The following is a 24,337-nucleotide window of genomic DNA, read 5'->3' as shown; positions in this document are numbered from 1 at the left end:
TACTTTTTATTGTTTACAATACCACATGAAGGTCTTCATATATATTTTTAGATAAAATTTTCACATTTTAGCTTTAAAAAATCTCATGACCATCGTGTCAAAAAAATTACAGCAACACCGTCGCACATTTTTTCTGATATTAATCATTTTTTGTTGCATAGAAAAACACACGACAAGAAAAAACAATAATCTTCTACAACTTGGGTTGGGACATGTACATTTACCCATAAAATTTGGGTAAAACCAAGAATTTTTCATTTTCTTTACCAACGCAAAAAGTGGGATTGTGTCATGAATTTCACATTAAAAATACCTGAATCTAATATTAATACTTCAATTTCTTGTGATGACTTCTGATCAATGTAGTTTTAGCAGCAGGATTGATTTTCTTTAAAAAATAAACCACAAAGTGGATATTTTAGTGTTGCAAGAATAAACATGTGAGCTGGTCTGTGCTAGTATATCTAAGAGAGTTAAGTCATAATGATCCTGAATGGATTATCCATGTAAAGTAGCCAAAGTGCGTCGTAGTGTGCTGTGCTAACTAACCACAGTGTCACAGAAATCTGTTCTAAAATTTGCATGTTGATACCCTAACTTGTTGGGTGATTCAAGTGAAAGTAATTTTTATCACATGTGCTTATTTTGCTATTTCTGAGCTTTGCAGCAATTGGATTATCTGAGCTACTGTTACTAGCAGCATGGGAGAAAGATCATTATTTTCTTTCCAATAAAGTGCAAACTACTATTTCATTACTAACTCATGCAAATTTCTTCTGTAATGCTGAAATTTGAACATAATTCCAAATTTCTGGTTTAAAAAATTAACTCCCAAATATATTTCTTAGATCTGAAATTTGTATCTTGTAGAGATGTGAATAAGTAACGGACTTGTTGATGAACTATACTACCATTTATGAGTATAGATTTTGTGTTCTACGGTCCAAACTACTTTCCAAAAATTCAAGGGTACAAGCAGATGCTTTTTCTATTTCAACCTTCTCTCACCCCCAGCGGTCACACACACACACAAATATATTAACAATATAAAGGGTCTGTGCGATTCCAATGTATCTAAAAATTCTAATTCAGGAAGTTTTTTACATTTGCCATTTCACATTCAGATTAGAAAAACATCTAGAAACACAAGTCACAAATGTTAGTAATCTACAAAAAAACTGATAATTGTATAAGGATTTCAAATTTACCTAACCAACTTCAAGATATCTTAACTTGCAATAATCTTCCGTTTGTCTGCAAAGGGCACTAACAAAGTAAATGGATTGAGAGAATTGTTTATTTTGCACGCCGGTTTCTTTTCTTTTTCTTCCTCGCTAAAATAAAAGCTAAACAGTGAAAAAACTTGCCTCAGGGCATTAAAATACATATAAATTCGGTGGGATTTGGCTTAATAAAAGTTGCAATTCTTTCACATCTAAAGAGGAAAATTCAAAAATAATTCACGTATAATTCCCGGTGAGTAGCCACCCTGAATAAATGTAAGCTTTACAGAAAGACGAGCGAAGCGATGATGAACATTTTTAGATCTACAAGTATTTATTTGCAAACTAACAATACTATTAATTTAAAAGGCACTAAAAATTTCAGAGGTAAACAATTCGTCCGAATGTTTTGCAGGATGCTGCTAAAGTTTATTGCAAATGTAACAATATAAATTCACATTAATAACAACGTACGTTAAGTGCACTACAAAACTGTTTCATCCATATACTATTCAATTATAAAAGTGTTTTTAAAAACTTGCAAAAATGCATAGGCTTGTGTTTTAAATTTTTAAAAAAGTTGTTTTAAACATGCCAACCTGGTGTAAGGTTGGTCATTCTTTCTGCATGGACATGGAGCAGCAGAGTGAAGATTTTTTGGTGACAAATTGAATCGGCATATGCAAACAGGTGATATGTAACATGTTTTTTTTTTCAAAAATGAGATAATTACAGGATTGAACTCTGTTGGGGTAGATACACAACCTGTTGACTTTTGGTTCTTTCTGTTCTTCGGTAAATCAGGAAATGGAGTAAAGAATACGACAGAAGTACAGACACAAAGAAAAGTGTATAATTCACGAACACGAAAACAGAATTAGTACAATAACTTACATAATGGTATAAATGCAAGACGTCTCGTCACGAAGGACGGCTATGACTTTCAGGCATACACGACGGAAGCTGTAACATGGAATAATGACAAACAACACTCAATAACCAGGTCTGGGGTGCACTGATGATGCAGATCAGGTCTGGCGTATATGTTTGTATATGTTCAGTCGGTACACCACATAACCTGTGCAAAAATGGAACATGTGATGCAGTTCTTTCTGGGTGAGAGAGGGGGTACAGATTCCGTGGTGGATGCAAAAAGGTGACATGTGCAGCACATATCTCCTTTATGCACAATTTATAGGTTGGTAGCAATGGTGTCACATGGTGTTTTTGGCGGTTCCTTACCCGTACATAGCTGTGTAGCAGTGAAGGTGGTTCCTTGTTAATGCTGAGAATTATCCATGTATTTCTGTCTGTCTGGCTGTAGATATTGAAAATCTGATTCTCTTTAGTGATGGTTGTGGGGGTCAGTACAGGAATCACAGTGAGGTGAGAATGCTACTAGCCCTAACCGAACTGGAAATGTTCCAGCATATTACACACTACTTCCCAATACGCGGGACAGATTAAAAGGTTGGTTAGACGGGTGGACAGAATTTACACTGTAGAACAATATAGTGAGTTAATGTTAAAAGCATCAAATACCAATCGTTTTTCTGTAATTCCAGTATGTAGGGAAAATATCATAAATGTTGCATCATGGTGGCCCAAATATTATAAGAAATCTTGTCTTTCTGTTGAATCATATGGAAGACATATTTCAAAGAGTGATAAGGTTTCCTTCCAAGTTAGTAAATTCAATCACCTGTTTTATGATGCCAGTATGAAGGGTAAGGTTATTGCAAGATTTTTTATTGAAGGTCTAGTGTCACATACATTTGCATTGAAATCCCGTGCTCTTGACATCAATTTGCCAACTGAAGAAGCATACAGTGAGAGGCTTTTAATTGACAAAGAAAATGGAAGACATCAAGAAAGTGGTAAAATATGTTCCACAGATGGACTTCTACAACGAACTCTTACAGTGGCCTACAACATCTAAAGAGAACAATCAGACAGCGACTAACATTTCATGTGTTAGCACAGAAACACTTCCATGAAAAATGCAATGTTTGGAGTAATGTTTCATTACTTTATTGTTTCACATTGTACATTACTCTAATGTGATTTTGGTACATTATTATATTGTATTTCATCATAAAATATTGTTTGTAATAAATATTATTGATGTAGTTCAACACACACATATCTTGATAATTTACAAAAAGGTGATGTGTGTCCATTATTTTTCTGCCAATTTAGAGGGAAACTGCATATTCCAACGAATTATTTTCCAGAAGGCATATAAGAATAAATCACAGTTACTTACTGGCTCTCAAATATGAATTTGTAAGAACTAATCAGTTTTTTGCATTTCCTGTAAAGTTTCATTTTTGTCACATATCACCTTTTTGCATATGCCGATTCAATTGGCCTTCCACTTTAGTACAAAAATGAAACAAACATAATGTGTGTAATGAACTGTGTATGTGGGGAACAGAAAACTGACATAGATGATCCAGCATGTGGAGAATTCACGAAAAGTAAAGTTGTATCCCCTCGACATGCTTAGTGAGTGCCTGCTGCCTCAACTCCAAGAAGAGCTCCTTGTCACTAGTACAGTGGGGTTCAAAATTATTGGATCAAATTTGCCTCCATGTTGGATCTGGCTGCTGAACAGACCAAAACATGGCACTGAAACGATAACCCCTGAGAAGTCTAAATATAATGCTTTGTGATTTTTTCCTTTGCATTTTTTGTGGGTATCAAAGACAACAGCTCTTACGAGTGTTGACGAGGAGATACTCAACTGTGTTTGAATGAATTGGATTATCCTATTAATTTCAGATGTAAGACAAAGGGCTCACACATAGAACACCATTAAGTTAGTCATACAAACTTTATGTTATGTACTAAAATAAAAAAGTAATCTTTACTGTTTTAGTTATCCTTTGGAATCTATACACAATGGTACACCTACATTAACGACAAACTTATTTAAATCAAGACTGTGATTACTTTCACACACAGTCTCTCATTATTAGTTCTTAATGGAATGCATTGAAAATAAATTATATTAGCAGTAAAATATTGTTTTGTATTATACGGTACAGGTACTTAAAATTACACATTTTAGGTTACATTCAGTTTATATTTAGTTTCACTAATTTTCCCATATTTCTACCAGTGATATCTCCTTCATCTACTGTCACAGCTCAGGCTTTTTATCATTTATTATACATATATTAACCTTTGGGGGGAAAACAAAAAAAAAATGGCAAATATAAAGTCTTTTTATGCAAGTCTCAGGCATGCTTTTTACTCATTCATGTCTCCTGGAGCTAAACTGCAAAACCTGAATTCCCTCCATCCCTGAAAAAATATGCTACAAAATTATGTTAAAATTTAGCATGAAGGATGAAATTTCTAGCAGGTTTAGAGTGCACAAATTATAGCTTGTTGAAAGGGATGATTTCTGCCCCAAGAATTGACAACCATAATGGTTATTCCTTTCTGGTTCAAATCTCTTAATGTATTTGGTTTTGATTTCAATGAAATCACGCTGAAACTTGTAAAATGCATTGATTCTGAGTACAGTTCAAAATAGTTACTGTTTTTATCATTCAAGACTAAAAATAATAATAAGAAATCAATAGTAACTACTAGTTACAAATGATATCTTATCTGATTGCTCACTGCTGAGTCTTTTACTTTTCTATATTTTTGCACGATATTAGTGATTTTTAAGTGCTTATCCATTCTGTGGTTGCACTTTTAAGTTTTCAACCTGTCAAGTTTCAATTTCAAATAGATTAAGCATTTTCTATGTCTATTTTTTCTTGTATGTCCCCACCGTGGCCATGTGGTCTAAAGTGCAAGCTTCTGGCTCCGGCTACGGGACGTATGCAGGTTCGAGTCTCCTGCGGGAAGCATTTATGAGACCGGTAGCAATCCACCATCGTAAGGAAATTGGGGAGCTACAAATGAGTAGTGTACCCTGGTCATAGAAAACCTACAACAACTGGGGTTTTGTCCTGCTGATCACCCCGAAACTGATTGGATGATCTCCACCTCTGCTGAGGCATGTGGGAGTGAGGCCAGCAGTCGGTAGGTAGGTTCTGGCCCTCACGGGCTGTTATGGCACAGGATATTGTTATAATTTTTCTTGTATATATGTATGGTTTGCATGTAGAATTATTCCTATTGTAGTTACTGTTGTTACAAGCATTTAAACTCACTTTTTGCTGCAACTTGTCAGGAGAACACACCAGCTCTCTTCATCAGACATTTATTTCTTGTCTGGTGAAGGAAACCTGTGTTCTCCTGAAACATTACATCTATGATTTAGCACTTTTGCAGTTATCTGTACTTTTAATTACTAAAAAAATAGATTATGTTTCCATGAAAATGTACAAAAAAGGTCTTTATTTACACTTGGCTACCTGTCAGGTCAAGATAATAAGTAAGGGCTAATGCATTTATTTTTTATTTCTTTATTGCATCTTAAAGTGGTTAAGTAAGTACACAGTAAATGTAGACCCTTAAACGCCCAGCACGTTTTCAGTTGGAAGTTTAAAATTGCACAAGGTTTTAAATGAACATTTATATCTTCGTAACTACGAATGCTATAATTACAAGTTATAGCTTGTTTCTTTCAGTATAGTCTCAGCTACACGCTTATTGTTGAAAAGATCCAATGTGCACTAACTAAATAGAAGAAGAAGACAAAAGTTAATAATCTTATTTTTTCTCTACAAAATTTCAATTTCATCGGGCACCCCACAAAGGCAACGCCAGGATGTGAGGGTTCAAAACAGTTCCTGCATATTGCCTAATATGTGTTTCATTCTCATACCAAGAAGAATTGTGCACTTACTGATGACAATTTCGTAAAAAAAAATATTTTCTAATATAAAAGCCATACTTTTTAATGGGAAATTCAAAATTCCAAAAACTGTTATCTCAAAAACTATGAATCCTAGAGTTAAAACTTATATCTTGTTTTCTTTCGTACACACTAGACAATATGCCAATGGTCGAATAAACTTAATTTTCATGTATCAAGTAGAAGACGACGACGAAAGTTAAATAAAACTATTTTTTTACAAAATTTAAATTTCATTAGGCCCCCACGTAGGCAACGCCGGAATATGATGTGTTTCATTCTCGTGGCAAGAATTGCGGACTTGCTTCTGATACTTTCGGAGAAAAAATATAAGTTTTAATGTAAAAGCAGTATTTTTTTTTCGGAGCAATTGCACCCACTGTGGAAGTGAGTGGGTTGGGTTTTTCAAACCCTGGTTGTAACCAAGAAATTCTTCCTTCCAGAAAATAAAATGGGGGGATCCCCTCCCAAGGAAATCCCAGCCTGATCATTTCAATAGAAACAACTGGCTCAGAACAGCTGAGGAGGAAATACTGTATACATTCTTACATTAATAAGCGATGTCATAATACTGCTAGGTAGTTAAAGCATAATAGTTTAGGCCTCCTAGCACAGTCTCTACAGGGATCATTCTGATCTTTTTTTTTTTTACTTAACTTTGCATGGGTCCAACAGATTATACTGGCTGAGAGTCCAGATGCCAGAGCCACATTAGTTTGCAAAATGCAGTCCACAGTGTACTACGTGAAAGAGGGGTTGATGCCACACAGCTCGTGATTTTACTTTTAAACAATTAGTATTGACATGTACTTTACATAATTACATATTGGGAGTCTTGGGCTGTAATGATTCTTTATACATTCATAACCATCATGGATTTGTTGTGGGTGAATGTTATGGATATAACTCAAAAAAACATAAGAACACAGACCTTCACTTAATAACATCCATATTTCTGTGACCTGAACAGACAAGAAAAGAAAACTCCCTATGTGCAAACAGTGATAAATTGGGTGAAAAATATATTAGTTGTCCATACTCAACCATATGAAACATAATAGACAAAACATATCTGAGAATATGTGGTAAGCAGGACTGGACTAGCTGTTTAAAGTGGGACCAAAACTACTGTTTGCCTCGACTGGCTATCAAACACGGACACCTTGATCACAGAGTGATAACATTACCACTATGCCACGAGAGAAAGCCAATTTCAATTTTCATGGAAATATCCCTGTAGTTAGTGACAAAATGGATAAATGATGATTAGATGAAGGTACATTTCGTAAAGGAACACCACAACACAGGCCAGAATTTTAACCTGGGAACTTAAATCGCAGTGGCATCTTTTCCCAGGTTAGCTGGTTTACTGCCAGTAAACTAACTTTTTCACATACATAGAAACTGCAGGAAAATTTGAAGATGCCGGACTTCTACTTTTTATACTTGCTTGCCTCAATTGGCATTTTATTCTATCATATCTAACTATAATATGCAATAAATAAAAACTGTTGTGGTAAACTAAGTAAAATCTTCATAATAAGCCACTCTTAAATAGTGAATTCAAGAATCCACTACATTGAGGTGGCAAAGAAATAAATGCATATAAGTGTTAGTTTGTACCACCAACTTGTGCCTCTTACTACGGAACAAACCCAACCCCTTGATCAAAACTGCATCAGTGTAAATGGGTATTAAGTCGTCCTCATATAGAAAAATATAAAAGCAAGGTAATATACCTACAGAAAACATGTGGGACTCAATGCATTGGCTGTCTGCCACACAATCAAAAACTGCCCAACCCTCAACGGGATGTTGCGGTATGGAATATAGCTAGTTTAACATCAAATGGCATAGGTTTCCTACAGCTTTCTTTCTTTCTTCAGGAAATAAATTACAGAAAACAAGTGACCACCGAATTTATTTTCTTAGTATGGGAACTAATATACAGTACATTATTATTCTATAACAATACTCATTTAACCCTTCCCCCAAGAATGAACTATGAGCCTTCTGTAATGTGTGTTGCTTTTTATATTTTATCCATCCACACAAATGCTGAACTTTCTTCCACACTCTGGGTCACCTAGGTAATCGGAGATGACCCGGTTATAATTTTTTAAAAAGTTGTTTTTTATTTCTTCGCAATATTCTTCCGAACCAATCTTTGATTCACATATTTCTTTGCTTCCAGCGCGCGAATGTTTCCAACCCTTTGCCACGGAATGTCCGTGAGGCTTTTTCTCCAGCTGGTGGAATCTGGTGACGTCAGGGTGAGATTCCACCGGCTCCCTTTAAATCCCTTGACGGGAGGGAGGGAGGGGAAGGAAACACTGCTTCTCAGGCCCGGTTATTCCGTGGCAAGGGTAACCTCCTTCTGGAGAGAGTCCATCGGTTGCACTCTCCACCCCAGAGCCTATTCTGCCATTCTTCCCCGATGGCCTTTGTATCGTAGGAGCTGTGTTGTTTACGAATTACGTACTGAAAAGGAAAGTAGAGAAAATACAGCTGAAAATGCACGACAAACAGGGAAATCTGAACATTTGCGAACCGATTCTATGTTAATTCTCATTTTACATTTGCTTCTGTCTTCCTGATCTCTGCTATTTCAACAGATATTGTCAAAGGAAAAAAAACTTTAATAATGAAAATGAAGGTACTTAAATAAATTAAAATTTGAACTAGAAATTCAAGAAATTACACCGACTTCCGTTGCAGAGTGTTAGCACAGCTCCCTTTGATGCCAGAGCTCCAGGGTTCGAATACCGGTCTGGGCATGGGTGTTCTTTGTACATGTCCCTTCATCAATGTCATATCATCACTCGTAGTGATTAGCCAAAAATGGCAGAAAAGCGACATCAAATAACAATTTAATCAATTGATTAATGAAGTAGTTAAACTATTTATATGCTTACTTTTTTCATTTTTGTATTTTAAAATGCGTGATTCTTCTTTCACAGAAATTAATAATTTTTAAAATGGAAAGCTATCAGAAATAAATTATATATATACGTACACATATATTATGTAATTTAAGTTGCTTTTCCCCCTCTTTAGATTAATAATGATCATAATGATAAAAGATGTTTGAATGTAAAATATATAAACAAAAAACCCAATGATTCCAACTTATAGAACCTCGCGCATCGCAGAGAATATAAAGCTGGGAAAGGGGATTTTTCAGCATCCATAGGGAATTTAATTCTGTGTCAAGCAGGAAGGATCCACAATAGAAGATTGGCACAGGGAATTGAATGCGTGTTGTAGCGATTCGAGAATTTAATATTTGTTTAGCTGTTAGTGGTTTAGCATTCGTGCTGGTGCTGTGTTTACTGAAGTTAAAGGCAATGGATATAATACAATATTTGCGTGTGAAAATATTTGGAACGGGATCTTTTCTGGAGAAATTGGAAATAGTTAATGTAGGTAAGCCAGTAGCATCTCTTGTACCACAGGTCTTGAACTTAAACTTCCATGTATAAAAACAAAAATCGGGAATGTACGAGTAACTGAGTACTGGGGTAACTTGAATTTTACACTTCAATTAATATTGAGGGGTTTTATTTCACTACCGCATCCCTTTCATATTCTTTGTTACAGGTTTTTTTTCTTATAGATTTATTATATTTTCTCGTTTTATTATTTGAAATTCTAAATGTAGATTAACTGCAAGTGCAATCACAACAATTATTCGACAGGTCGCAACAATAAGGTAAAATTTTTATCACATATATTCATAAATCCTGTATGGATGTTGAGGTAAATTTGCAGGGAGACTTCAGGAGTGGGTGAATGAATCAAGTGTCGGAGATTACCCACTAGCTAAAACCAGCATACGCCACTGCTTCCACAGTAACTAGTTCACTTCACATAGAGCAGGTTTGAACCCTCTGAAAAGTTAGGAATGCTGAACACTCAATACTTATGACAATGTTTCAAACATGACTCAGTTTCTAGATGGATGGCAATCCATGCAAATAGAAATGTAAAAATGATTGTTACAGTAAATTCCAACCTTGGTGAAAGTAATTACCAATGTTTGGAGTTCGGAAATGCGAAATTTATAATATTTTTTTTTTTAAAAAAAATACCTTACGTTTCTGCACTTTCCATCGACAAGGCATTTCTTATAGAATAGAGAAAAAGGACTGCAGAAGAGTGGAAATGCTTGTGAAAGTAGATTTTAAGCTTCCTGAAAGTTGTGTGTAGGTACTTCCGAAAATAATTATTTATGGGTGAAAAGAAGATTTAAAAGGTAGGTACCTAATGCAAACATCCTACTTTTTCATTGACACATCATTCCACAGACTATTCCCATATTTACTTGCTGCAGGTTCTCCACATGAGGCTCAAAGGGGTGTCGTAATTGAGGCATTCCTAACCTAACTACGAAAGCATTTAGGCAAGTTATTTTAATGCTTACAGCTCTTAACCTGACCTGTCTAACCTAATTATGAAGGTATTTATTGACTATTTTGGAAATTCGAAACTACACAATAGTACACCACTTGGTGAATGGACTGGGTAACAGTTCGTTATATCAGAGACATATTAAAATCGGATATTTTGTGTTTCGCATGGTTCGTACTTACCAATTGTGTATTGCGGAACATAGTTCAAGGTGCCATTATGCTTTTTACACGAAAACAAACAAAATTTTTCACATACAGTGTGATTTTTTTGATTCCTTTCTTCAACACACAATATGGCGGGCACATTTTGACTCATGTTGTGGGTATGCAGTGTTTCCAACCTTCTTCATCGAAAAATACCTACTATCGTGTTCGTCATGTGTGAAAATTTTAGATTATGCATGGGTAGCTGACAGATAGCCCCACGAACCATTCACAGATAGCCCAACAAAACATTTCCGAAAAGGTTACGTTAGGCAAGCATAGTGAAAAAAAAGGGTTGGAAACACTGACAGGGGCTTATGTCATCGAACGTACGCAGCATGCAGTTCACGTAGCGAAAGCAATGGCAATTGTGCGTCGGTGAGATATTTCTCTTGAAAAATACATGATTTCCAGGTCAAATATATTCCATGATGAAGAAAATACCTCGACGAACGTTGGAAAGCTTGGAGAAACTCATTTCCGTAAGTAGTCTCTTCTGTAAAAATGAAGAAATGTGTCTCCGATATAACGAACTGTTACCATGGACTGATTCAGAAAACCCCTTTGCACCAAACACATATGACATATAACTGCAGCAGCAGTCAGTAACTAAGGCAACAGTAAACGAATGGCTGCTGGCTAGACAAGCATTATGTAGGAGTATACAGAAGTGATAAACCATTCTCAAGCAAACATGCAGTAAGTAATCACTAAAATTCCAGAAGTTCGTGTTAATAGACAAAATAGATACCGAACCATGTAAAAAATGTGAGTGTGGTATGATGAAATCACAATTAAACAAAAGAAACTTGGGGCGAAATGAATACGCTACTTTCCTTTTAGAAATGTAGTGCATTGATAGATGTAAATCTCTCTCTCTACATTAAGAAAAGTAATTTGGATGTCTTTCTTATTCAACCTGGTTGAATTGAAACATATTTATGTGGAAAGGGTTAATTAATAATTAGTATATAAGCAAATTGTATCTGTAACAATTCCTTTGAGTTAATGCATTTTATTGAGAGTAGAATCATGTCATACTACATGGCCTCAAATTAAATTTATAACAACTGTAAGTTTTTCATATTATAAAATCTATGTAGTAGTGTGTAAGGTGTGCACTTGAGAGGATGTAGAAAAGTTTGAAGGCCATGGGGACAATTAAAAAAATCAATCAAGGGGATTTTTCCAACTTGGAAGGACATTCACATGGGAATATTTGAATATTCGCATTCTAACATTTGATTACTAAACACTATGCATTTGTAAGTGCACACAAAGGGAGGGGGAAAAAATGTTTGCTGATATCACGTTCTGTCTGAAGGGGGACAAACAAAAAAAAATACTGTTTAATACATCAATAGAAATTTGGAAACAAAGTTTTAGCACCGAAGGAAAGGGATAACTATAAAAATAGCATTTAATGTTTGAAATGAAGAATAAACAGCAGAATACAAAATCATATTAATTCGCTTACATGAAAAAGTTGGAAAATTCTAAAACAATATTGGATATGCATATGTAAAGAAATTATATGAAGAAAGATGAGTGTATTTTTCACCCTAAAAGTGAATGCAGTTGAAAATAACTTTATGCAAGTCATAATTTCTGATTTATGTAGTATCAGCAAAACTTCTGTTTTCACATCCAGCCTATCAGAATTTACCTTGCACTTACAAGTGCTTGCTGTAAACATCGAAGAAATACGGCATGTCAAGACTATTGAATCGTAAGGAAGGGAGAAAAAATTCAGTTTCTGGCAATACATAGATCTATTTCAAGCATTTACCTTGGTCAGCTTCGAAAATATTTTTGTAAACATCTGCTCCCTGCCCACAACATACACCATGTGATTCGGATTGAAATTGCCTAAAGAACTTGAAACAGCTTGCTGAAGCATAAAAACACACATCCACGTATTTAATACATAATTAGACGTCTTAAAATGAAAATGACAACCATACACGAAAAAAAATAAACGATTCGAAAAGTATAGCTACACATTGTGTGTCGCTGCTGGTGGGCGTAAACTTCATGTGTTTACCAGTTTCCTATCTTGATTAACCTTATATATTACAACTTTCAATACTGTACTAATTTCTGCAAATTAGTGCTATAAACGTCTACCATTCCCACTCTCCAAGTACAATCATTTACGCTTGTAAGTGTAAGCCGATTGCATTATTACCTTTGGGCAAATCACTCGAAATAGAATAAGAACCACGTAACAACACACAGCAAGATCGTTCCAACGCTACATTTATTTTTAGACTATCTTGACATTAAAAAGAATTAACAAAAAGTAACTTACCTTTACACTTGCCCGGCATTCTGAAATTCTACAGCAGCACATTACCTCAATTAGTTAAGACTACCGTAATTTCAAGGTCTCAAATATAATACACAACACATTGTTCGTAAAAAGCAAAAAATTCACTCGTCACACTATTAACAACGTTACGAATTAATCGTAGAGATGATAATATTTTCACTGTATAAAAAGTAACTAAATAAAATTAGAGGGCAGGTTACACATCAAAACCAATATACAAACTTCCAATATGGCCGCTTTAAAATTCTTCTGCTTTACCAACTCGCCATAGCAAGCGATCAGAATCTGTTGACCCTGACGTCCGATGTTGTAAGAACGCTTTTGATTGGTTGCTTGCTTGTAATGGAATCCATCATTGGCTGGACTGTAAATATTAGCGGGACGCATCAAGGTCGGTAGGGTAGGAAAGCGAAACGTGCTGCTGACAATTTTGTCACTGACACGCAGTGTTGCCAGGTCTACTGATTTCACAGGAGATTTCCTGATTTTCAGCACGATCTACTGATCTCCTGACAAGTTTCAGGAAAATGTGGAAATCTCCTGATTTTTTTCTTCCTTAAATATTTATAATGAACAATTATTTTTAAAAAATCGAAAGTTGATTTACAATTTACATATTCAGCTGAAGGAATGCAAAGACCCATGAATATTGCGCAGAGAGAGAGAGAGGTGGGGGAGGAGTGTCATACCAGGTTTGATGACACTGGGATAGACGCGCGGCTTCTTGAGCCCTTTGTGCATTGGGAAATATGATCTGTGATTAGGAACTCCAAGGCGGGTGTCCTAACTTTCCCCATCTGGTGAGGTTTTGTCAAAGGGGAGGCAACTGGAAACTGGTTACAACTAAATACCAATGTTGCCACCCACACATACGAACAAGTATTCAGTTTTAAGGTAATGTTTATTGCAAATGCTAGATACAGGTTCAATTTGATTTGATTTTTGATTTGATTTAGTTTATTTTACTTCGCGTTTTGTGCCTCTTGGCTAATTTGCGAAGATGGGGATGAGTGATGAAATTGATGAATGGACATTCACAAACAACCAAGCCCGACCGGGATTTGAACCCGGGACCCTTGGCGTCGCAGCGCGATGTGCTAACCACTCGGCCACAGGGTCGGGCGATACAGGTTCAAGTTTTTAACTCTGATAAAATAGGGAGTCCACATTACGAATGCAGCCAAAGGTTATGGTTACAAAACTCTTAGTAAACTGTCGATTGACTGATTTGGTCTATTTTACTTCGCATTTCTGCCACTTTTGGCTAATCACGAAGACTAGGATGAGTGATGATATGATGAAATTGATGAAGGGACAACCATGCCTAGGCCGAGATTTGATCCGAGACGGGATCCCTGATCTCATAGCGCTGTGCTAACCATTCAGCCACGGAGGTCGGCTTAGTAAACTGCTGTTGCAGACTTATACCACAGTTATACGTAGCAGTTTTATTTTTTCTTAATCACCTCTTAACTTAGAAATCATAGTTCGTGCTGTTATAGCATTGTTTTTTTAAGCTATTTCTGAGCGTAACTACTACTACAATTGGTCTTATGTCCCTTTCTACTCAATCAATACTGTGGCGGTAGAAATTCTCTTTCCCGATTTTATACCAGGTAATCCTCGAATGCAAAAAGCTGACTTAATTAACATTTACATTGTCTCGAGTGACTGGGGAAAAAGTTGAAGAAAAAACCTGCGACATAACATGTCTGATACTGGGTCACGAGTTCGAATCCCAGATTGGGCTTGGGTGCTCTTTGTGAGTGTCCCTTCGTCAATTTCACATCTTTACGATTAAACAAATATGGCAGATGCGAAGTAAAATAAATCAAATCAATCAATCAATCTGTCTAATACTGGTTGGTTACCTTCCGTGATTGAAAGAAAAGTTTTAATTGAAGGATATTTCGGGGGTTAAGGCATTATAGCCCTTCTCCATTACCATTAATGCGAGTATGCTTTGAATGTGTTGTTAAAAAAGTTTGTGTTTTCTTACATCCCGTAACTTTGGTTATTTTTAAATAAAAGCAATCTAAGATGTTATCAGGCAGAGCATTTAAAAAATATATCCTCGAATCCGTAGTGGCTGAAGCTCTAGATTTAGTTAACACAAAAATCATGAAATGTTTCCATAAACTTTTAAACGCTAAGTACATAAATCCAGGCACAGTCACAACAATTTATTTTAGAACATTTGTGAGAGATGAACAGAAAATTGAGGTCGGATTTTCTTCAGTAATGTCACTGCTTTTTGCAATGTGTAGGTGCAGTGCCGGCGATTAGGGGAGACAATCCTTGCAACACCTCAGTTTTGGTACTCGATCATCGCCACTGGTTTGGGGAAACTGTACCTTTACCTTAGGTGAATTAAGGGGGTGGGGTTATCGTACCCTTGAAGTGCAAATTCAATAAAATTTGTATTAACATAACAGTAATAAATTTATCTTTTGACTTCCAAAAATTAATAATTAACATTCAATAATCATAGTGGAAAGCTTTTCCCACTCTACCCCCCTCCCCAGAACGTTGATAATCCGCTATTATTAGTTCTTCTGATTTTTTAAGCAGATCTCCTGATTTTTCAGGGGACTATCTCCCGATTTTTAAAAATCTGACCTGGCAACGCTGCTGACACGCAGTGGAAAGCGAAAGACCTGAAAATATAGGATGTAAACTAATGAAACTAAGAGCACAAAAAAGCAATCGCGTAATGATACATACTAATAGCCACTCGTATTGTGCAGGTGTTGAAAGTAGGTATGGTGCAACATGCCATTGCCCCTATTTCCATGGAAACAATTACGTCAATGAGCTCATACTCAAAGTGCTCGATTTTTTCGGTAAAAATGTTTGCAGAAAAGAGGTGGCTATGATTAAATTACTTTATCATCAACGTCAGGACTCGTTAGAAAATGTTCTCGTGTAGTGACACTTCGGGTATGACTTGGGTTTCCGCGGATACTGTGTATTGCAAGTGCCTGTTCCAGGTTGTCTTTCTTTTTTTAAAAAGAAATATGATTGAGGTGATATCCTATAATGTAACCTGCAGGATAGAAAGCAGGCACAACGCTACAGAAAGTTGTCTATTGGATTGATTTGGTGTTTTAAGTCCACTTTATGCACAGTAAGGCTAATCGGGACTGGACCTACAGTTTAAAGTGGGATCCGAACCACTATGTGCCTCCACCGGGTATCGAACCCGGGACCCCTTAATTACAAGGCGAGGACGCTACCACTGCGCCATCGGAGAGGCCGTGAAAGTTGTCTATCAACGCCACCTAAATATTTGTGTTATTTTCTACATCAATATTGTTTCTTTCTTATTTTCTGTTAACTAATCTTATTTTGTGGAAAATCGCAATACGCAATACAATACTTTTGGTTAGCTTATAATACAGTACTGCTCTCAATTTTTTTTATTTGTAATCGATAAGACGGTTCAAAATTGTCATAGAAGAGAGAATTAAATAATTACTTTGCAGAGTGCACAAAACACGATAAGGTAAGAGGCGCATTTATAATACCAGAATAAAAATACCTGAAAATTGTTCAGTAAACAGCGCAAAGAATAGCAGGTAAAGCTCTGAATCTAAAATTTCGTATTCCAAAGTGCTAGCACTGACAGATGTTAAAAGCATGCTTCAAAAAATAATTCCAAATAAATTAGGAAAGAGAACGAGAATCATTCTTACAAGCATTAATCAAATTATCATTTCTTCTTTCAGTATCAATTTCCGGTCTTCTTATAGATCCAAGAATCAAAGTTAAAGGTCTATTATGGAAATGAAAAAAAATGGATTTATATAAAAAATATATTTTAGAAACATATTAAATAAACGTATGTTTATGGCAGAAAAAATCTCCAAGTAAAATCAACTGAAGACAAAAAGGATAAAGTTAAAGCCTTACGGACACAGTTCTAAAATTTAGCACAAACACGTATGAGAAAACTATTTTGATAAAATATGGTGTATCGATTATTCTGTGTATACCCTTAATGCTCTCACAAGAAAAACGTATTTCCAGATTGTTAAGGACGTCCACATGAACGTCCGCAGGTTTTTTTTCCCAGGGAGGGGCAAGGAAGGTATTTTTCCTTCGGGGGGTGGCTAACAAGGCACATTGTCTCCAATAATAGTGTTGTTCCCTCAAAAAACATTGCTTAAATTTGAATATATCATATTCATGCAATAATTAACACACATTATTGCAGCTGAAATTAAATTATATGTGAAAAATATATAATTTTTGGTTGACTTTCATTTTCCAGGAAGGCACGGCCCTCCCTTCCGGACGCCCATGGTCATTCACACACTTTCGGATCTAACCGGGGCTTCGAAATTAGGTCCCCATGATTACAAGACAGTCAATTTAGCAGTGGCGGCGATTGGGTTCCAAAACTGCGGGGGGAGGGGGGAGTTTACTTTCCCTTGGCAGATAAGGTTTAGCATAGTGCGGGGGCAAAAGTGGCAAGGCAACTGGTGTAGTACAGTGATATTGTTCTAATTACTTACACCTTTGCAGGACGGAGTTAATGCCTTTTCTTTCACTTAACCATTAACTAGATGAATTTTACCCAATGTGTGCGGAATGATAAAAATAGTATTATAAAAGAAAAAGTAAAATTTTAAAAAATATAATACATTTTTGACTGGCGAGCACACTCACATGCCCTTCTCTCCCTACCTCTATCCCTCCCCCTCTCTCTATCTGCATACGCCCTTGGCTACCTAAGTAATAAATATATAGCAGATAATAAAAATAGTAAAATGGGAAGATAGAGAGCTCATAATTTGTCCTCTCACTTTGTATTTTCTTCAATTCGTACACTGTCCTTATTGAATAAGACAGACAGGTATATTAGCGAAGGAAGAAATAATACGAACGGGGCTACCGCGAAGGAAAAAGAGTAATAAGAATTCCCCTGAAACCGAATAAGCACGAAATTAACATTCGGTAAATATTACGATTTTCATATAGAAAAACAACAAATAAGGGCTAGAAGAAGAGTGCCACAGGAACAGAGAGAGGAAGTCTAGAGAGTAACAGGAGTGATGGAAGGGGGAGTATTGTAGAGAAACAAGAGATGTTGGGAAGAAAGGGAGAGAAGAGCAACATGACACTAAACTCGTCCAAATCTCGAAGTGCAAGTCTCCGTTTCCTCTCGAGTCTCGAAATATACATAGGTACATACATATACAGTGTATAATACAAGGTGTTTCACTCGCTATCGGCCCCTGATTTTTACATATAAAAATCAAACTATTGGTCATAATGTAATGAAATTTTCTTAGAACATATCTTACCTTTTAACTAAGGTAACTAATTAAATAAACATAGGGTAAAACGAGGAGAGACGCTGCAGGCGGAGAGATGCCGCACATGCTGTAGCTTGCCTAGTACACATCAGATGGTAGCAATATTCTGCAAGGATGTGTAACTGTCGTTCATTCCACCACGCCAGTGCACTAGAGACCAGTCAAGTGAAGTGGAAAGGAGTGGGGCTCCTTCATATGAAAATTTCCTGGTGAATTGACCGTCGAAATTTTATGAAAGGTAAGTGTGATCGATCGTAATGGAGCGCACGCTAGTTTCTACGTGACAAATATTTTATAGAATACTTGCTAGAGTATTGCGATTGCCTTTCGCACGATTTTGCACCGAAACTACAAAACCAGTAAAAAGCAACTGGTGCGGCATCTCTCCTCGAGAAAAAGGATTGTTGCCGCAGTTACACAAAGGAGAGATGCCGCACATTTTTCTGTTAGGAGAGATGCCACACTTTTCTCACCCTCATATTATAAGGTGTACAGTGTCATTTATTTCACCTTTTGACACATTGAATATTTTGAACACAGTGTTACGTGTACTGTAGGCTATGTATTTTAACAAAGAATGCAATACAAACACAACATTATACACATGTTACTTGTGCTCAGGGGCGGCCGCTCATAAGGACGATACGGACGCCGCACTGCCGTGTGTAATTACAAGTGAACAAACATTACTTTAACATTTATATATTATATTTTACATTGTCTGAATTACAAATATTCCGTTGCTTATAGATCGTTGGTTAGTCGGTTCTGTGTTCATTCTTCCGCGACAATTGCGAAGTTTGCAGGCCACCGTGCGGGGGAATACGGAACTTCGAGAGAAATCTGGCAGGGCGGCGTCCTCCCACCTTACGAGACGTAGAGCATTTTCAGGCGCTGCCGCGAGGGGTAAAAGGCGAGGGAACTGGCTGAATAACACGCGCGGGATCTGTGGCTGGGAATGGGCTGGGAGGACGGAGGGTTTGTCGTCCGAAACCAACCCCCTAGGCGAAACTGGCCCTCTCTCCGGAGAACGGTAAACAATGAAGAGTTGCCAGAAGCAATGAAGTTAACGTAAGAAAGAAAATTACCAATCGTCGAAAGAAATCATTCTGTATTCCATAGAGCAATAAATAATGCAATTTCCAATGAGGAAAGAAAATATCGGTAACTGAAAAAGTACAGACAGGTGCTTGATATTTGTTATTTACCGTCGCTTTCTGCTACTTTTCGGTAATCACGACGATGAGGATAAGTGATAATTAAATTATGGAAGGGCACTCGCAAAGAACACCCATGTCAGTAGTGTATATTGGTTGTTTCAAAATAGTACTTAGTAGGTATGGTCTTTTTTTACCAATTGAATATCACTTTTTGACATACTTTGACAATTTTTTGTCGATGTTTTAGCGTTTAGCGATGTTTTAGTACAAATTTTCACTATACTCATTTTTCCCCCACTCGTACTTGGTAGGTATATCATGATGTTACGTGATACAACTTAACCTATCCTTTTTTTACGATTATTTAATTTTTTTACGATCCTAAGTGATATAACTTAACCTATCATTTTTTTTATTTAGGTACTGTTTGAACGTTATTATTTGAGGATCATATTTTGTAGGTATTTTTTTCATCAATCGAATATAAGTTTTTGACATATTTTGACAATTTTTTGTCGATGTTATAGCGTTTAGCGATGTTTTAGTACAAATTTTCACTGCACTCATTTTTTTCCCTACTCGTACTTGGTAGGTATATCACGATGTTACGTGATACAACTTAACCTATCTTTTTTTTTTACGATTTTTTAATTTTCTTACGATCCTAAGTGATATAACTTAACCTATCATTTTTTTTATTTACGCACCGAACTAACCTACAAGGGGGACTCCGTTTGTTTTAATATTTCAGTATTATAAGGTTTTCACAAATTTTATATAACCTAAAATGTGTTGGATGTTGATTTTTAGTATGTGGCAATTTTTTATGAATTTAAAACTGCTCTGTGACCCTCTCGTTCTTCACGTCGTAGGCGAAGGACTTCTCTGCAATCAGGATGACACTGCATAGGGTATCCTCGGGTAAGGCATCGTGGAACTCGCAGACGACCTTGATGTTGGTTCGATCGTTGACCACAACCTTCTTTCTCTTAGATGTGTTGATGACGGTCATGGGTCTCCGTGCTTTGAACTCGCTGGGCGTGTAGTACATGTCCACGCTTCCCTCGGTCACGCGTTTGTAAGCCGAGAACGCTTCGTAAAGTTTGAGGTAATCGTTTTTGGTCACGTCGAGGTTGTAATTCTCGCGCGGGAACACTTCGTTGCGTCCGTTCTTCAGATAAACGTTCTTGATCTTGCAGTCGTCGAACTTGCTGGAATCTTTTTCCTGATTCTTGTCCCTCCCGGTCTGAAAAAGCACTACGACGAAATCTGGCATGTCGAACTGTATGTTGTTGAACTGCGTCGTCACGTCGAATTCCATGTGACTTCCCGACGCCATTTTCTGCACGCACTGGTAACCGTGAAAGTGAATCAACACCTGCGGACTTTTTAAGATCTCCGCTTTGTACTTGAGGGCGTAGTTTGTTTCGTATTCCACCACCGGCATTCTCAATTCCATGCTCCGGATGATGCATTTTGCTGCTTCGGGTAAAGTGTTGGCTATCGGCGTGGTGCCGTCCGGACCCAAAGTAGCGTATCGCATCAGTGCGTCGTTGTCGTTGGGCGCTCTTCGAAACGTGACCCTCAGTCCTCCCTTCCACATGATCTCCTTGTAGTCCGAGAAGAAACCAGGCAGCAGACGCATGGGAAAGAGCACCGTGTGACTTCTCGTCGATATTTTGGTTCCGGCTTCGAATCCCCCGGCCTGGTAGTACGCTGCGTCCGTTTTGGATAATTTCAAAGTTCCCATCGCCGTCGACGTGATGCCTGGATAATCTATTCTGTCGATGACGGTGTTGTGTTTCCTCACCTCCACCTGCGAGAACAGGTGAGGCACGAAGTTGTCCACGAGTATCAAGTTTGCTGCTGCGGGAAACGCGTCTCCGCTTTCCTTCTTCACCACGTCGAATTGAAGGTAGAGGTCCGCTCTGTGAGGATGAATGAACCCGTCGCCTACGTCCACGTCGTATTCGATCTCCCTGTTCGCCTCGTTCAGATTGGCGAACGTGCGACGGTTGGGAGGGAAAGATTGCAATTCGTAACTTTCGATTTGCTCCATTTTACATGTATGGTTATTTATTATACGTTGATCTCCACGATGGCCGTCGTAGTGGCACCTGCGAAATCCACCACGTCTCCTTTCTCGTTCGTCACCACCAACTCTATGACGTCTATGCGGTTGCGACATACTGGAAAATAGATCGGCGAAGAGGGCGTGTAGATGATCGGTTCCATGAACTCGGAACTTGGTTTGAAAGTGGCTATGATTCCCGTCTGCTTGTGACTTCCCAGTAAACCGTCCGAGGATTTCGTGATCATACCTTCGGCCACGTTGCAGTGTACGTTCAGAGTCTCTATGGCCAAGAATTTAGGAATGTTGGTTGCTACGTGCTTGATGCCAGCTTCGAGTTTGGTGTCGTTCTCGAAACCTAAAAGTTCTCCCATGGTGCCCAGGTCCACGGTCTCCGTCGCGGATAGGATTTCCACTCTGTGCGTGACCGAATTTTGAGAAAGATATGTGCCTTTGGGTAATTGAGCTTGCAAAGTGGAAAGATTGTATTGGCCTGGCGTGACGACGATGTGTTCGCTTCCGACGCTAATTTTGTTGTTGTGCTGGGTGACGTTAGGTATGAGGTACATGCTGTAGAATGCACGCAGAGCCACGGATTTAGGATAGACGATGTCGTCGTGCAGCGTGAGTTTCAAGATTGAAGATTCGCTCGTGAGATGGAACACGCCCATCCTAGTGATGCTGTTTGAGGTTCCACAATGCTTTCTGGAAATCCTCGATCGTAGGGTTATTTATTTTAGAGAGAAACGCGAGCACGGAGAGGCAGAGATGACCGCAGTTCACGTCTCCGAAATCTTGAATGCGTTCGTCGTTGTAGTATATGGAGGTTTTGTTCGTTTTCAGATAATAGACTAAATTTGTAGGTGGAACACCTCCGAAAGAATCGAAAACGAATGCTTTATCATCATTTTTGTGGTAACATATCCAATGCGTGCCTGGATTTTCTTGACCGTCCAAGTTGACTACTCCGCATTCTTTTTTTTTCACGGTTGAAGGTAACGAGTCGGACATGAAAACTCCTCTGAAGTGTTTGATTTGTAACGGTTCGATCAGAGATTCAATGTCTCGGTTGGTGAGTGCTTCTGTTTCTTTTTTTTAAACTTTCTCATCACGCCCTTCCCCTTTTTCTTCTCCATGGCCAGGTTGTGACGTTTCTGTTCTTCCAACTCGGCCTTGTTCTTCTTCGAGTCGATGACGGTTTTCGCGATGGCGGCACTTCCGCCAGCCAAACTTCCAACGGCCCCCAATGCTGCCAGGATGGCCGGGATGCTGAATATGAAACCTCCGATCTTTTGCTGTTTCCGCGAACGCTGCAATCTTTTCAATTGAGGTGTGCTGAGCAGCAATTTCATTCCATGTCCTTTCGACAAGCAAGAACGTTTCTTCTCGCGTTGTTTCTTGGTGAGTAACCCATCGAGGGCACCTAGATTTTTAAGATTGGAGTATGGTATCTGGTACACGACACCCTTGGGCTTCATGTTGATGCTCTATGTGTTATTTTCACGGTATGTTATTTATATATATATTCTGAGATTTTTTTTGTGTAGTTTTTTACGGTATGTTATTTATATATTTTCAAGGCCTCGTAGTCGTTACACAAATTCTATTACGTGTTTCGTTTTCTTGCCAAGAAGTTCCTTTGTCCCCTTGTACACGATTCGAGTTTTGTTCTCGATTAAAATAGATAGCTTCTCGTCGGATAACATGTTAGCGTATCGATCTGGTAAAAATAGACTGTATTGTGCGTTGAGCAACAGGCGTACCTTGGGACCATACTGGGTAGAAACGATTGAACCGGAAGTTATCGTGTAAGGTTTGTCGACTTCCAATTCCTGAATTTTTACATACTCGACTGACAAATTTAGCATTTGTTTTAATGCTTGGAGATCGCTTATTTTTTCAGTTGTCATATCAAGAAAAATTTCAAAGTGTTAGAGAGAAATTTAATTGCTTTTTTTTTCACGATGTGTGTTATTTATATATACCGAAGATTATTTTTTTACGATGTGTGTTATTTATATATCAAGTTTTTTTTTTACTGCATGTTATTTATATACCCCACCCCAATTTTTGTTTTGTGTTCATGGCGATGGTGGTACCTAGTGCGGCGACCCGTTCACCCAGCGATGCGTCTCTGCTCACGAACCTTTCGAAAGCTGCATGTTCCAATTTTTTGTCTGCTTCGTGACGTGCGTCCAGATCCGTCTGCGTGGTGTTGTAGGCGATGTCGTGATCTTTGCATGCCGCGTCCAACGGATTCACACCCTTGTCTCCTCTCTCCAATCTTTTCTCGAGTTTGGTACCCGGTCCGCAGTACTGGTAGCCAGGTAGATGCATCTCGAAAGGTAACTTGTTGATGATGTCGTTCACGAGTCCTTTTCCTTCGGCCACGTTCCAGAATTTCGGAGGCAGCGTGTTGATGATTTTGATCAGGTAACCTATGCCCTTGTCGTCGTTCACGATGAAGTTGGAAAGTTTCGTGCTGATCATGTCCACGATGCCAACCTTCTCGTTGTAGAAATTACGGTTACCTGCATTCTCTTCGCCGGCTATCACCAACAATCGATCCACGAGTTTCCTAACGTCGTCCACCCAAACAAATTCTTTGGGTAACGTGTTGTAGCGTTTGACGCCGCTGCCTGTTTTGACCTGGTTCCAAATCGGTTTGATGAGATTCCTGTACTTCTCGCCGCTGCTCGATTTCACCCTATTCTGCGAGGCGTCGTTGTTCTGGTACAAGGCATCCGTCATGATCAGAATTTCCTTGTAACTTTGGTAATCTTCGTCGGTGT

At 37.9% G+C, this 24,337-nt stretch overlaps 1 protein-coding gene across 1 annotated transcript in view; it reads right to left on the bottom strand.

The window, feature by feature from the left end:
* tai (basic helix-loop-helix family member taiman) overlaps window positions 1-13,271 on the bottom strand; it is a 301,547-nt gene extending 288,276 nt beyond the window's left edge. The window contains exon 1 of the mRNA XM_083122707.1: window positions 12,973-13,271. The gene's annotated coding sequence lies outside the window, so the exon portion shown is untranslated. The remainder of the gene's footprint in view (window positions 1-12,972) is intronic.
* Between the last annotated feature and the right edge of the window lie 11,066 nt (window positions 13,272-24,337).

The sequence above is a fragment of the Lepisma saccharinum genome, chromosome 5 (assembly GCF_977018435.1).
Source record: "Lepisma saccharinum chromosome 5, izLepSacc3.1, whole genome shotgun sequence".
Lineage (NCBI taxonomy): Eukaryota > Metazoa > Arthropoda > Insecta > Zygentoma > Lepismatidae > Lepisma > Lepisma saccharinum.
Note: the sequence above shows the minus strand (reverse complement) of the source record. Positions and strands in the feature narration are given on the sequence as shown.